The sequence below is a fragment of the Dermacentor variabilis genome, unplaced genomic scaffold, assembly GCF_050947875.1.
Source record: "Dermacentor variabilis isolate Ectoservices unplaced genomic scaffold, ASM5094787v1 scaffold_12, whole genome shotgun sequence".
NCBI classification, from domain to species: domain Eukaryota; kingdom Metazoa; phylum Arthropoda; class Arachnida; order Ixodida; family Ixodidae; genus Dermacentor; species Dermacentor variabilis.
In genome coordinates, this window is record NW_027460280.1 from 36,726,337 (window position 1) to 36,731,558 (window position 5,222).

Genomic DNA, 5,222 nt, shown 5'->3' on the forward strand with positions numbered 1-5,222 from the left:
GTGACGGGTGATATAGGTAGCTGTATTTCTTTGCAGACAAGCAATTTCATTAAATACGCTGTTTTCCGTGTTTGAGTTTGAGTGCCATATACGAAGGAGAGAGCGGTTGTATAGAGAGTAGATTGTAGGTATGTTGTATTGTTTAAAAAGGTGTTCACTGTGACTGTGATATGGCACATTTGCAATGATACGTACGATCTTTTTCTGCAGTAAGTGTATTTTCCTGAGGTTAGTTTCAGTTGTTGTGCCCCACACAAGGTGTGTATAATTAATGTGTGATGCAAATAGTGAGTGGTAAATTAATATTTTTACGGATGTTGGTAGGCGATATCTGCTCTTGTTCAGCATTCCTGTTATACGGCTAAGCTTTTGTACTACAGAATCTACTTGTCGATCCCAGTTTAGCGTACTAGAGAAGTATGTACCTAATACTTTAATTTCATTTACTATTTCTATGCTCCCTTTGTTCATCTCTAAAGTGTGGCTTTGTGAAATCTTTGTGCCTTTCGCATGAAAGATTACGGCTTCTAAAATCTTCTAAAACAGTGAAAAAAGCACAAGCAAGGTGTACTTATACCTCGCACACGCGGGTGTTTCTTATAGGCTTGAAGTTCTACCGGCCGATCCTGTGTAACCACGTAGAACGACGCTCTCGGTCATTTTTCCCAGTCAGAATCTAGAAAAAAGTCTTCCCAGACTCGGTTCGGTTGCTGCATCCGAAAGCGCAGCAGCCAGGCATGATTTCCTTGCAGTCAAATGTGAGCGCGACAATCGAAACACAAAAAACGTAGGGAACCTGCGCTGCTTGCGCTCTAACTCAGCCGGCCCGCCCGCGCTTGGAAGGTATATGGCACCCCAATGTCACGTGGTACGGTTGGGCCAATGCACGCGTCGGCGGCGCGGGGAAAACGAATGCGGTACTCTGACATTTTTTTCCAGTGATTCTAGTATGCCGTTGCTCCGGTTCCCGCAGCGTGGACTGCGTGGAATATACCACTTTTGTCGGCGCCTGTACATAAAGGATAATGTAAGCACAGATTTTTCAATTGATGTTGTTATATACGCGGATGATAGTACACTACTTCTTTCAGGCCCTAATCTTAATGATTTAATGGCGAAGTGTAATGACCTACTGATTAAATTGTCTAGGTGGTCACGGACGAATACATTAAGAATTAATCCTACAAAGTCCAAGGCTATAATATTTCGCGCACGAAACAAACCGATAGTACCGCATTGCATGCTTCACTGTGAAGATCACCAAATAGAAATAGTCGAAGTGCACAAGATACTTGGAGCATATTTTTCCTGTAATTTAAACTGGGATGCCAATACTGACTTGGTCTGCAAGAAGCTCTCTTCCGTCTGCGGGGTTCTGTCGCGATGTCGTGAAACTTTACCTTTAAAATGTAAATTACAAGTTTATAACGCACTTCTTTTTCTCACCTTAACTACTGCAATTTAGTATGGGCCACAATGATGACAACTAACATAAATAAGGTTCTCGTACTGCCAAAGAAAATTGTTGGAATAATCACCGATATTGATAATACAACTACCTCGAAGTATGCTTTTGAAGCACTAAACATAGTCCGGGTCAACCATTTGTATCACTTTAAGTTGTTACAAAAAATTTATATTTCGACGGCATCCACTGCCGATTTTTATTCGACTCTGGCATCTTTGGACATGCGTCATGCTAACATACACACAAGAACTATTAATACATGGAATATACCACGTTTTCGCACTCACTCTAAATTACAAATGTTGTCTTTCAACCTGCCTCTTGTGCCAAACACATATAAACACACAATAGGGTATACCAAAGCTGAGCTGCGGAAATATTTTGTTGAAATGTGACTTTATGTTTTTTTATGTTTTGCTTCATTATTCCTATTTAATTCTGAACATTTGTATGACCATTTGAGTGTTAAAATCTATTTTCGATTTTAGTGTTTAAATTTTTGTGCAATAGATTATTAGACTATGTATGTATAACTGGCGAATGTTTTCTCTTTATTGACTGTAACTATTGTATGTGTGTCTGATTTCATTACCACTCGTGTACTACTGCTTGTAGGAATTTTCAGGACATAGTCAAGCTGCTCATGCAGCCTTTTGCCAGAAAACCCTCCAGATGAACGAGGAAAATAAACTTACTTACTTTACTTTACTTACTTTACTTACTTTACATACTTTACTTACTTACTTAACTTATTTACTTACTTTACTTACTTACTTTACTACTTACTTTAATTTACTTTACTTTACTTACTCACTTACTTAATTACTTTTACTTACTTACTTACTTTTACTTACTTACTTTACCTTACTTACTTTACTTACTTACTTTACTTTATTTACTTACTTTACTTTACTTACTTACTTGTCAGCCGCGTTAATTCGAGTGTCTACGCCGGAGACGCGGCCAGTGCAACGATACGGCCAACACCTGTCAGCCGCCCTAATTGGCATGTCCACACCGGAGACGGAGTCAAGCGGGAGACACATGGTGCGATTTTGGGTGCGATCGGCCGTACGACCATTCGCATCGGCAACCGCACTCAACAGGTTCTCAACCAAATCCGCCGCGCGTGCGACCAACTTGCTGAATATAGCGGAAGACACATGGTGCGATTTTCCGTGCGATCTGTCGCACGGCGCGTCGTGTGCGACTTGCCGCATGCGGCGATTCGGGACACATGGTACGAATGACCGAGCGGCGGGTGGCTCCGCCCTGAACCGGTGCCCCTGCGTGGAAGTTCGGAATGCTGCATAACTTCGAACAGAAAGTGAAAGCAAACGTATTTGCACAGCTCTCTTGTTTGAAACCAACGATGACAATATAGACACGCCTATGGAAGCACTGTAGACGTGTTTCCGCAAGGCCGCGTTAGCAGTAACGGCTCCTTTGACAGCCGCCGATGGCTATAGGAGCCGGCAGGCATAGCTGCCTCGGCCATCGAATCCGACACCGGTGGCACTTGTGACACGATCGCTTGCAGCTCGTATAAGGAAGCGCCCCGTCGCCCCGTCGGGTCTACGACGTGGCCGTGACGTTCGCGATACCGGCGCTGTCATTGCCTGCGGTCGCCCAACCGATGCGGCCGTCGCACGACAATATTCAGCAAGTTGGTCGCATGCGCGGCGTGCGATTCGGCGCCGCGTGCGGCGGATTTGGTTGAGAACCTGTTGAGTGCGGTTGCCGATGCGAATGGTCGTACAGCCGATCGCACCCAAAATCGCACCTTGTCTCTCCCGCTTATTGTCGTGCGACTGCCGCATCGGTCGGGCGACCGCAGCCAATGACAGCGCCGGTAGCGGGAACGTCACGGCCACTTCGTAGACAACGACGGGGCGGAGCCGGCGAGCGAGCGCCTCGCCGCTCCGATCAAGTCTGTTTTTTTTTTCTCCCTGGTTTAAACGAAGGCCTCTTTCGCCGCTGACGGTGGCACATAAATAAGCTGCACTTTGTTTCTGAGACGAAAGAACTTATAGAATAAAGTTGCCTCGAAAGAGTGCATGTTGTAAAACGTTGTGCGATATAGTAAATCGTTGGCGTGATTTCTAATCGGACGCGGTAAGCGCAGACGCGCCAGCAATCGTCTATACAAAGCGGCTCGCCTGACTGGCGTGTTTAATCATCGCTACTATTGGCACCGAGAAAACTAACCGTATTTTCACTTAATAGAAACATAAATGTTCAGGCATTGATTGTGCTGATGAATTTAGGCGCTTTATTACGACCTGCGGACGCATCGGCATGGGCCCTCGGCCTCGTATAGACGGCCGGCGAGATAGGCCTACACAGTCTCCCAGCGATCGCAAGCTCGCCTGGCATGCTCGTTCGCTTCAGTCGGCGCCAACGAAATCAAATGTGCTGCAATTTAACCGTGAGATAACTGTGTACATGTTGTGCCGACTAACATAGGCGCTTCGTTATACGAGCTGCAAGCGATCGTGTCACAAGCGCCACCGGTGTCGGATTCGATGGCAGAGCGAGCTATGCCTGCCGGCTCCTATAGCCATCGGCGGCTGACAAAGGAGCCGTTACTGCTAACGCGGCCTTGCGGAAACACGTCTACAGGGCTTCCATAGGCGTGTTTATATTGTCATCGTTGGTTTCAAACAAGAGAGCTGTGCAAATACGTTTGCTTTCACTTTCTGTTCGAAGTTATGCAGCATTCCGAACTTCCACGCAGGGGCGCCGGTTCATGGTGGAGCTACCCGCCGCTCGGTCATTCGTACCATGTGTCCCGAATCGCCGCATGCGGCAAGTCGCACACGACGCGCCGTGCGACAGATCGCACGGAAAATCGCACCATGTGTCTCCTGCTTCATGGAGTCAGCGTACGATCGGAGTCAGCGTACGTTACCCTCCTTTGCCTCTTTGTTCCCAGTGATGTGCGTGCGTTTCCGGCAAGGTTCCCTTTTCAGGGAGAGGGCAACCAACCTCCGGATTGGTGGGACCTGATGTCATCGGTCTCCTGGCGCCAGATATGCGACGTGTCTGAACAGTGACCGCGCAGGGCATAAGTAATCAGCGCAGGGCACGGCGGGAGTGATCAGCGGCTACAACTTCATCATGAAATGCTTCTGTATTACTTTGAATTTTCTTCTAAATATGTAAATATGAACGTGTTTGTCAAATGATCTGAATGTCGAGCCTAGCCTAACGTTCGCTTACTCCTCCACGAGCAAAGTGAATTCCACATCTTCGGACCCTATTCGCAACACCCTATAGTAACAGACAACGGAACACGTACAATCGAGAGCAAATGTTTAGGGACCAGGGCATCAGCAAAAAAAAAATTACTTACCTTCTTCTAGCCCAGCCGTGCAACGTGAAATTGTCGAAATGCATGATGCAAGTCAAAAAGCGACACGCAAGCAATACTACTTGTCTTTAGCCTTTATCCCTAGGCTGCGAAAACGAAAGAAAAATATGCGCCACCTCTGCTCCCCAAACTTTTGCTCTCGGCAATACGTCGCGCCACCGTTAACGACGCTTTCAATATCTTCCAATAGTTTTTACGCTACATCATCACGTTATGGACGCTCAGAGTTTAGGCATCCCACAAGAACACACAATCTCAACGTTCGTCTCAGTTCGCTGTCCTAGATGTGAGCAGTGACCAGGATAAAAGAACAGCGAAGAGGAAGACGCCACGGGGTGGCCGAAATTCACGCGCCGCGAGCCAGTGCGCGGGACCGTGCTC

The 5,222-nt window shown here is 46.7% G+C and overlaps 1 long non-coding RNA gene across 1 annotated transcript; it reads left to right on the plus strand.

Annotated features, from left to right (window-relative positions):
• Window positions 1-953: 953 nt before the first annotated feature.
• Window positions 954-4,929, plus strand: LOC142566297 (uncharacterized). The gene is made up of 3 exons (XR_012825011.1): window positions 954-1,027; window positions 4,206-4,370; window positions 4,441-4,929. It is a non-coding gene; the product is annotated as an uncharacterized LOC142566297 (long non-coding RNA).
• The last annotated feature ends 293 nt before the right edge of the window (window positions 4,930-5,222 follow it).